The following is an 11,449-nucleotide window of genomic DNA, read 5'->3' on the forward strand; positions in this document are numbered from 1 at the left end:
TTAATCAGAGAAGAGTAGATATTAATAGAAGACAGCGGTTTCTACTCCAAAGCATTCTTTTCCCAAAAAAGAAAGGCAGAGAATACTCTTGATAATTCATCAGCTGGATGAAGGGGCAGCCACTCCTGCCATGTGGCGGGCTGATCTGGGTGCAGATACAGAGCCTAATGAGAAACGGAGTTCAGCGAAAGAGGAGCGTGTGATGTTTCAGCCTCATTAGGACTGTAAAACCAGCCGTCCAGACACAAACCCTGCCATTGACTTTGACCTCACTTTCCTACCTCCCTCTGCTCATGGCATTATTGAACCTGGGTTTTTCCTATAGGCCAGAACCTTGCCAACCCTTTCATCCTTCACATAATGTGTCTGGTTTCTATTTCTGTAGTTTGATGAAGGATGATAGCAGGGTATTGAGTTGTTGTTTTTCATTTAGTGCCGTCACCGCCCTCACTCAGCCTGCTACCCTCCGCTCCGTTCCCAACTTGGGTTTTCATTGCTTGTTTTCTGCCTCTTCCTAGATTTTATTGCTTCCTTACAGAGTAAAGAAGACATTTTATTTAATTTTATTTTCCAGTTTCCCGTATATGTAACCTCATGTATGCATCTTTCCCACAAAGAATTATGGTGTTTCAAAATTGGAAATGACCTCAGAAGGGGAAGGCAGGGAAGGTTCGGATATTCACTGAACCCCTGATATGTGCCAGGCCCTGAACCACGGGCTTTTTTTTTGCATTTAGTCCTCACAGCATGTCCGCGAAGCGGGTAGTATTACATCTCATTTTACAGATGAGAAAACTGAGATCCGGAGACGTGAAAAGACAAGCTCAAGGTCATGCTGAGTGGTTACTAACAAATGAACTCCCTACTTCCTACTCCAAGTCCACTGCCCTCTCCATGCCTCAGCTTGTCTTTGTAGACTTTTTAGGATGTTTTAATTTAGGTAGATATAAATCTCATAGGGAAGAGGGGAAAAAGTGTAATTTTTGTTTTCTGAAACAGAACGCAACTATCTTGATCCTGTTTCTCACGTGGGACAGAAGCTTCCAGACCTTTGTTGCATCAAGATATCGGGTCTTTGCTGTCTCTGGCGCTGGTCAGGTATCTTCCCCGGGTCCTTGTCTGGCTGTCAATATCTGCCCTAGCTGCCCTCTGCTGATCTGTCCTGTCTGGTCATCAGTTGTTGACCCACCCAGAGAGGAGCTTACCCAGGGTCTCTCCAGGAAAGGCTCTGTTGTATCTGCTTCACACCTCTGTCAAGGGCATGGGAAAACCAGCTGCTCCCACACTGCTCTGGGGTCTGGGGAATCTCCAGGAGGCTGTCTTGGGCCCCTGCTGTGTAGACACAGAGGAGACACTGCTACTCCTCACACCCTTGCTGGAGGGGAACCCTACAAATGTTCTGACAGGAGGCGGGGCGCAGACCTCCCCTCCTTTCAGATGCCACAGCTACCTGGAGCTCTGTTTCTCCCGTCTCCTCCCCGAGGCTCCATCTAGGAGAAGGCGGAGGCAGGGATCCTCAGAGACCCCATGTGCGGCTTCAGTTCTGGTCTGCTCTGGACTCAGCTCTCTCTCCTCAACTCTTGCCACATGTGCCTCTCCTGGGTGAGGGCAAAAGATGGGTCCCAGTTGATTCTGATTCTGGAAAAAAACTTCTAGATTTTGTAGGGTGTAGATTTCATGTCCAGAGTTATGCAGGATTTAGACTTCGGGAGTTAAAAAGACCAAGTTTTTAAAACAGGGACTTTTCTCTCAAGCTATATGTTTCAAAAGCCTTTTGAAATTCAAAAAGCTCTGCTCTGACTCTCCTTTCTCTTTGTACTTCCACCTGTAACAGCTTTATTCCTGAAAGGGAGGGAGGGTGGGAATAGTGGAAGATACCAGGGAAGAGGGGAAGAGAGAATGAGTTAACATTTCTGTGGCGAAGACAGTCTCTGCCCCGTTTCCTCCTCCTGTGAACACAGAGACAGTTCTCAACGCCTTCATAGTTAGGATGGGGACATAGGACAATGCTCTGGCCAATGGAATGTGGGTAAAAGTTTCAGGCCTGGCCCCTGAAAACATCCCTGCCAAACTCCAGCCCTCCTTTTCCCCTCCACAGCAGCTGTGGCGATCACAAGCTAAAGAGAGTAATATCACAGGAGGAAAAGGAACCTGGATGCCTGAGTCATCAGTTGGAGGAGAGATGCATCAGACTGTGTTGTGATAGAAAACAAACTATGGCTACCAAAGGGGAAAGGGTGGGGGAGGGGTAAATTAGGAATTGGGGATTAACAGATACACATGACTATGTATAAAATAGATAATCAACAAGGACTTCCTGTATAACACAGAGAACTGTATTCAATTTCTTGGTAATAACATATAATGGAAAAGAATCTGAAAAAGACTGTATATGTATGTATGTATGTATAACACCCTAAATCACTTTGTTCTATGCTGAAACTAACATTGTAAATTAACTACACTCCCCCCCCAACCAAAAAAAAGACTGTTATGTGAGCAGGAAATGAAATTTAATTATATATAAAAATTAAATTAATTAAATCAATTAAATAATAAAATATATAATAATTTATATATAAAATATAATTTAATTATGTTTTTGGTCAAAAGCTTGACCGTTTTCATGAAAATCTGTGAAACTGAAGGTATATAAAATGACACCAATTCTAATAAAATATTAAGTATTATCTTTAGACAATATTCAAAGCTTGGAATTGGAAGGAGAGTGGTGGGAAAGAAAACAAGAATGATATCTTGAATCCCTTCTCTCAACCAGCCTGGCATCAAGCCTGGCATCCTGAGATGCTTAATAAGTAATGACTGAGTGAATGAAAGATCCATGAACCTATCAATTCTGTTTAAACCCAAGACATTTACTGTTTCAGTTTTTATGGAGATGAGCAAAGGAGGTAGAGATTAAAAAAAGAGAGAGAGAGAGAGAGAGAGAGAGAGAGATTAAGAAGGAAAAAAGAGTTGGGAATACTGAGAAGGCAAGGTGGAAATAATTTTCCACAAGGCATACATCCTTCCCCATTCCCACTTTTGTGACTTAAGACAGTGCTTATCAGCCAGAACTCCCTGTAATTTTGCACTCTACCTGCTCATAAACATAAAAAGTACAGTTAACATTCCTGTTTATTTTTTATGTTAATGTACAAAATGAAGCTGAGCATGGCAAGTACCACAGTGAGAGGCAGGCAGAACTCAGTAAGTTGGAAAAAAAATTCTTTCCCTGCAACTTGGAATCATACAGAAAGGCTTTTGAAATTTGAAGGGGCTCAATAAATAGCATCTCTTCCCTATCAAGTCAGGAACTGATTTAGAGACAGACACAGAGAGAAGAAATGAAAACATTTCTCACTGATCAACAATAGGTGTGAGTGCGCAGCCAAATGGATGTGCTGTGAACCTCCACTCTTGAATTAGACTCAACCACCAAGCCACTGGCATAGCTGGAAAGCCACATGCTACTCCTGACAGGGACTGGCTCCTTACTGCAATGGCTTCACCTTCTAGGAGTCAAGCAGATTTGAAGAAAGAATAAAGTTGCTGAGCCAAGCCCTGTCCAGTTCTTCTTCCCAAATCACTAATCAGAGAAATCTCTCCTTCTGCCTAGTCAGCTTTGGCTAAGATATGTGGCAGAAACTAAGACCTCTAAATTCTCAGTAGTTTACAAGCACGAAGATCTCTTGTTCACATATCCATTGTGGGTTGGTTATACATATGTCTTCACTCTGGACCCAGGCTGATAGACTGGTCCATATCTTGGTCATTACTGGTCTGTGGCAAAGGGAAAAGAGGTAGGGTGGTGGACCACATGATGGAAGGTACCCACCTGGATTCTCCTCTCATTCCATTGGCCAAAGCAAGCCACGTAGCCAAGCCTGCCCTCAGTGGAGTAGGGATGTTTAATCCTTCTGAAGGGAAGGGCAATGAATATGTTGAAACAATACAACCTAGTACCCTCCTTCCCCAGGGGATTCATTTCTCCCAACCTGCACCCAAAGACCAAAGGAGAAGTATCAGACGCTGTTGTTGTCACACACCTATCCCATTGGCTTCCTGTGAAAGTCACTTGTGGGTTCTGCAGACAGTTCCCTCATGTCACCTGCTTCCTAACACCTGCCAGAAGAGCTTTCTCTGGCTGGTCCATGGAATAGAGGGTTCCAGAAGGACCCCCCCCCAAGAAGAATCCCCAGAGGCACCTCTTAACTAAGGAGGGACAGAAGTTGGTGCACAAATTCCCCATCTTTCACCTCTTAGAAGGACAGCTGAGAGCTATTTCTACACTAGCCTCAGAGAGCCACAGTGGGAGTGAGCTTGAGTTGCCCACAATGGTAACTGGCTCAAAAATACAGCTTTTCTTCTCTTTTCATCCTTCCCTGTCTTCCTCCCTGGCTGTGCTTCTGGGGATCATGACCCAGATAAACCACTACACCCAGATCCCTGGGTCCAGGTCTGTTTTGAAAAAAAACAACTATAACAGGGATGGAAGTTTCTCCTGTCTAAGACCTGTGTCCTAATCTTCCATCATTCCCCAGCAATTCCCCAGCCTACTCAGACTCACAGCGCAAAGCAGTGTGAGGGCAAAATGAATCTTATCCAGTAACTAGCAACTTCCTTTCGTCCAGAATCACCATCTTGCAATAATCTGCCAAAATGACCAACATGAAGAGAAAGGAGGGAAGCACACCATGTCCTCTAGGCTACTGAGAAAATACGGAGCTGCTTCTTGGCCACAGACACACGAATCCACAAGAAAGGTGATGCATCAACATCAAAGGATGGGCACTGTTCAAAACGTCCCCCAGTTCCCTGAAGCTTCCTGTGGCAAAATAGGAAGCATCCACAAGGTCCCCCAGCCCGCCGTTGGCACCACAGTCAACAAATAAGTTAAGGGCAAGATTCTTGCCAGGAGAATGAGTGTACGTATTAAGCATATGAAGCACTCTAAAAGCCGAGGCAGCTCCTTGAAACGTGTGAAGGAAAACAATCAGAAAAAGAAGGAAGCCAACAAGAAAATGACGTGGGTTCAACTGAAGTGCCAGCCTTCTCCACCTAGAGACCCACTTTGTGAAAGGACCCCAAGTGTCTGGAGTCCATTCCCTATGAACTCATGGCATAATAGTGAAATAGAAATCAACAAAGAACCTCTACAAATTTTTTAGGGGGTTGGGGGATAATTATGTTTACTTATTTATTTTTAGAGGAGGTACTGGGGATTGAACCCAGGACCTTGTGTATACTAAGCACGCACTCTACCACTGAGCTATACCCTACCCACACCTAAAAGTTTTATTTATTAAAAAATAAATAAAATAACTTTTATATATGAAGCACATTCCATGTTGAACCTTCACCATTTCATTCTCAGAATAACCATGTGAGGTTGGTATCATGATCATCCCTATCGTGTGGATAAGGAAACAGGCCCAGGGAGGAGTCTCCTCCAGGCACTGATGCCCGTGGTCTTCCAGTGCCAACTCCCCTAGCATTTGTGTGGAGGCTCCTGGTTTCTTGTCAAACCACCTTGTTTTTGTGGCCACCCCCGCTGGTGCCAGCCAGTCTCCCCCTTGGACATCTCGGTGCCTCTTTTTCTTTGCAGCCTGTAATTTAGGATTTCTCACCTGTCCCTACACAGCCATCATCGTGCCTCATACACTGTTCATTCACATTCAACAAGTGTTGGGTGGTCCCTGGGTGGTGAGATTGTTGAAGGTGTGGGGAAAGTGACAGTGAAGGTGACCGACAGGGTCCCTGCTCTCACCGGGCTTATTTTCTGGTGAGGAGAGAGGGTTAAAATAAGCAGTATAAATGTTAGCTAGTGGTAAGGACCACTCAGACTCAGACCAGGGTGATGGGATTGTGGGGGCCTGGGTGGCTATTTTCCATTGGGAGACCAGAGAGGGCTGCTTCTCTGAAAGGGTCACTTTTTTTTTAAATTAAAGTGTAGTCAATTTACATTGTTGTGTTAGTTTCTGATGTACAACATAATGAATCAGTTATACATTTATATATACATTCTTCATCAGGTTCCTTTTCAATATAGGTTATTACAAGATATTGAATATAGTTCCCTGTGCTATACAGTAGAACTTTGTTGTTTATCTATTTTATATATAGTAGTTGATATTTATACATAGTACCTTGTATGTATAATGGTAGTAGTAGCAAATCCCAAACTCCTAATTTATCCCTCCCCTGCCCTTTCCCCTTTGGTAGCCATGAGTTTCTTTTCTATGTCTGCGAGTCTCTTTCTGTTTTATAAATAAGTTCATTTGTGGGTTTTTTTTTAGATTCCACTTATATCATATGGTACTTGTCTTTCTCTGTCTGACTTAACTTTACTTAGTATGATCATCTCCAGGTCCATCCATGTTGCTGCAAATGGCATTATTTCATTCTTTTTTTTAATGGCTGAGTAGCATTCCATTGCATAAATATACCACAACTTCTTCATCCAGTCGTCTGTCAATGGACATTTAAGTTGCTTCGACTTCATGGCTATTGTAAATAGTGTGGCTATAAACATTGGGGTGCATATATCTTTACAAATTAGAGTTTTCTCTGGATATATGCCGAGGAGTGGGATTGCTGGATCATATGGTCAGTCTATTTTTAGTTTTAAAGGAATCTCCATATTATTTTCCATAGTGGCTGCACCAAACTACCTCCCCACCAGCAGTGTAGGAGGGTTCCCTTTTCTCACACCCCCGAGAGGGTCACTTTTAAGCCAAGGGCTGAATCACAAGAAGGTGGAAAGCTATGGGGGAAGAGTATCCCATGCAGAGAGAGCAGCATAAGAAAAGACCATAAAGGGAGCACTGGTTGAGGAGAAGTAACTAGGGGGGTGTTCATAACAACATTCGCCTTCAGGGCTATGTGTTTGTAGATGCAGGCCATACTTGGGTCCTGTGCTCTGAAGACTCAACACAGACAGGGTGGACCCCCAGCTTGATCCTCTCACCCCTCCTCCTTACCCCACCTGCTTTAGCTTATTCTCTCTCAACACTGTTTGGAATCTGGAATCTGCTCCCACTCCCAACCTTGGTGAAATGAATTGCTCTTTTCAGACTCCAACGTAGCACAGTCCCACAGGCAGGACGCTGGACTCCTACACTAAGCTCTCTGCCGCCCTCCTAGACTAGCGGCTCAGGAGCTGGAATCTCTCCCTCCCTCCCCCTCTCTAGCCTTTAGGGATGTGCAGGATGCACAAAAAAATGTACTAAGCATGTTCTCTTAGCACTTTGCAACAGTTCCAGTGAGTCTTTAACACAAGGTTACTCATTAACCGTCCACCCTCCCCACCAGCCCTACATCAAGGGTGGAACCTCAAATGGCCACAGGGGCCAGGCAGGGAAGGGGCAGGACCACAGGGACTGAAGACAACTGGGAGGCAATGACAAACTCACCTTCACGTCATTCTGGAAATTTTGATTTTTTAGCATGAAATCTCTAGATATTTAAATGTTGGCATTTAATTCTCTGGAAAATTTAAATGAGCTCTCAAGTGCCTTTTAGGTTCATTTAAAATAAAATGTATCACAAATGCATTTTATTCATAATGGTACGTATGCTCAATATCTCACATGGCAGGTGACAAATAATATCTTCTCAGTACTATCTGTTGAATGAAAGAATACATTAAAAAAAAAAGAAACTTTATGAGAATTAATCAGATCATCATTCCCATTGGAGTCCATCAGTTGTCATCACTTGGTTCAGCCAAAACTGGATTCCAGATGAAATGTAGGGTGGGCTTAGTTTTCTGTGTTACATCAGCTGTTGGGATTCCAGTTTGTTTTCTTTATTGCTCCACTATCCCAAATGACTCCAGTGGCCCTGAGGTTTTCTGGGCAGGAGACCAAATGTCTCCAAAGCAGGCTAAGTTCCACAGGTGGCCTGACTGGGTTCACACACTCACCAGAAAGACAACTGATAACCAGGTGCTTATGATCTGGAAATGTTGCGCTGACATTAGTGGAACCATGGACTGTTAACACCAGAAGCATCACCTCGGGGCTAGCCTCTAGTTACATAGCTCCAATGAGCAGAGGAAGAAACTGACTTGGAAAGTGACCCACCCAAGATCACGTGATTCTTGGGCCTGGGTCATCTCTCCCTGCTTTCTTTGCCTCTGCTCTGAAGACGCCACATGTATTCACCACTCCCTGTTTCTAACTCAGTGATCAGTCTTCATGAGAAACACTTACATATGTCATGAAGCCCTCTGGACTGGTCAACAGTGTGGGCTCGCTGTAGACTCTTCTTGGACCAACACCAGGCTTGCTGCCGTGATAGGGCTTCTCAAGAAACAGAATTAGGTTGAATGCAAATGTTCTACCACCAGTGGCCCAGAAGGCATCTGGGAGATGTGATTCACAGGGAGGGACTGGGTCTTTCCTACCTTTGTGTCCCTGGTAGCACCTAACAGAGGGTGTTCTGTGTAGTAGACATGAAGTCCATATTTGAGTAGTGCCTACTCTGTGCTGGGCATTGTTCTAAACAGTGGTTCTCCAAGTTGAGTTCCTGGCACTCCTGGGGGTCCCTGAAGCCCTTTCAGGGGGTCCTTAAGGTCAAAAATGTTTTTGTAACAAAACCAAATGTTGTTTACCTCTTGCATTCTCATTCCTGTAACCATACAGTGGAGTTTTCTAGAGGCTACATGACATCTGACAGCTTACAGAGCATGTACCTTGTGATCCTTGTGTTTTGAAAATTTCTCAGTTTCAACTTAAATATGGTAAATATCAATAGAGACAACCCACATAAGAGGTTTTTTGAAGTCTTCAATAGTATTTAAGAGCATGAAACAGACCTTGGAACCAGGAATTTTGAGATCTACTCTTCTAGAGGACATAAGATGCTAATAAGTACCATGGAAAAGAGAAATTGAGCAGGGAAGGGGAATTGGAAGAGTCTGAGGATGAGGGGCAGATAATGGAAGCAAGGACGGGGTGATGGGTAAGGGAGGGGCAGCTTCCAGTATTAAACAGAGTGATTAAAGTTGGGCTCATTATGAAGTAAACCTACAAATCAAGTATCTGATATCTCTTGAGTTGCCATTTAAAATCCCCTCACTTCTCCTAAATTTAAAATTTTTATTGTGAATTGAATCATAAATATACAAGACATGTGCATAACATTTAAAAAATTGGTTAAGAAATAAGAATATTTCAGGTAGGTTTAAAATCCCACTGTGAGCTCCTCAAAGATAGCATCACTCTCCTCGCCAAAGCAAGCCCTATCTAAATTTTTAAAAATTTATTTATTTTGTAAACTTTTGAGGGGGGTAATTAGGTTTTTAGTTATTTATCTTTAATGAAGGTACCAGGGATTGAACTCAGGACCTTGTGCATACTAGGCACACATTCTACCACTGAGCTGTACCCTCCCCCAGCCCTATCTTGATTTTTGAGTTAAATATTTTTTCATGTTTCTTCATAGTTGTACCATCCGCATAACAGATACAGAATATACTCAGCAAGTGATAAATTGCTTAGTTCTGGAAAACTGAGAAGCAAGCCCAAACCATTGTGAGGAAGGGGCAATGCAGCTGCTGATAGATGAAATCCCCCCGGAGGAAAGGAACTGGCCCAACAGAGGCTTCTGTTGCTTCTAAGAGCGGCTTCCAGGGAAGTCAGTGGGTGACATCAGGGCGTCTGCATGGCTGCAGGGTGAGCCAGGCGCTGCAGTCTGGCAGAAGTACGTTCACGGGGAGAGCGCTACTCCATTTTCTGTTTTGTATTTGCTTTTGCTTTTCAGCTCAATGACCGACCTCTACATCTCAGAAGTGGGTCAAAACTCAACACCTGCGGAGCTGAAACAACTGCCCTTCACTTTTGGGAGAGCAGGGACTCAGCACCCAGTTAAGGCAAGATCTAGAAAAGAACCAAAGTGCTACTTAGCTGGGCATTCTCCCCCTTGAGCTAGGATCTTGATGATAATGCCCCAAATGTATCTGTCTGCATGCTGAGTCCCAGGACTCCCTCTGGACTGGTTGAACTGGTCACCCTCTGAGTCTGGGGCACGACTGTCACTCAGTAGATCTCTGGTTTACCAAGCCTACAGCTTCCTACTTAGTGATTTATGTCCTGTTTTATTGGAGTTGATCTTCCAGGAGCTTGATGAGAAAGGCTGCACAGGAAAGTATTTTGGGATCTTGGATACCTGAAAATGTTTTTGTCAAACTGTCACAGCTAGTTGATACCTTCCCTGAGAATAGGATTCTACTTTGAAGGTTATTTTCATCCAGACTTTTGAAGGCATTGGGTCATCTGCTAGCCCTCAGTGTTGCTATGAGCAGTCTGAAGCTGTTCTAATACCATTTTGTTTTGTTTTTCTCTCTGGAAGATGACAGAATCTTCCTTTTTTCTCTTCGGTGTTCTGAAATTTCAGTCATGTGCCTTGATTTGAGTGCATTTTCATCCATGCTGCTGGGCACTTGGCCCTTTCACTTTGGAAATTTGCACTCTGCAGAATTTCTTGAGTTTTTCATGATAAGTTTCTTCCTCTCCATTTTCTCTGTCCTCTTCTTCGGAACCGTATTATTCTGATGTTGGATCTCCTTGTCTGTACTTCCTTTTTTTTTTCTTGCCTTTTTTTTTTTTTTTTGCTTTCATCTCTAAGATGTTTCCTCAACTTGATTTTTCAACTTTTTTATTATTTTTTTAAATTTCAACTATCATGTCTAATATCTAAAGCTCTTTCTAAATCTTTGAAAGTTTTCTGATGGTATCCTGTTTTTGTTTCACTTCAGGAATGCGATAATGTTTTCTTACCTCTCTGAAGACAAAAATATATTTTTAAAAACTCCTGGCACAATGTCTTTTTCTTCCAGGTTGCTTTTATACTGTTTGTTTTGGTCTTTCTCTTCCATGTTAAAGGTTTCCCTCAGATATGAAATATTTCTTAGATCTGTTGTCAATAAAATAGTTTAAAAAAAATTGGAAGCTTTGAGTGCATGAGGGACTAGCCACTTGGAGCTTCACACCAGGGTAATCTGGGGGGCCTAGATGTTGGGAAACCCAGTACATCAGTGTTTTTAAGTCTTTACTTCAAGCTAGATGTCTTCCAACCTCCTTCCTGGAAGGAAAGGGCTTGGTTCTAGAATTCTAAGAACCAACCTGAGGGGTGAGGTTTGGAGCAGAGGGAGTATGTTGTTTCCGTGTTCAGTGTTAAAATACATATCATCCCTTATCTCTGTTTTAATGTCCTCAGTGGTGCCTGGTACCCCCATATGGGGATGCTGCTCTTCACTGTCTCCTGAGCATCATCTTCCAGACTTCATCCAGCACGGGGGAGACTCAGCTGCAAGGAAGTGTGTGGGAGTGAAGAGTGAGAAAGGGGATCCAGGATCTAACTGCTTCCTAGATAGCTCCCAGCCCTCCTGTTTTAGCCTCCACCCTCATCCGCCACCCCTTTCACTCACCGGGAACCCTGGTCC

The sequence above is a fragment of the Vicugna pacos genome, chromosome 29, assembly GCF_048564905.1.
Source record: "Vicugna pacos chromosome 29, VicPac4, whole genome shotgun sequence".
In the NCBI taxonomy this organism is placed as follows: Eukaryota; Metazoa; Chordata; class Mammalia; order Artiodactyla; family Camelidae; genus Vicugna; species Vicugna pacos.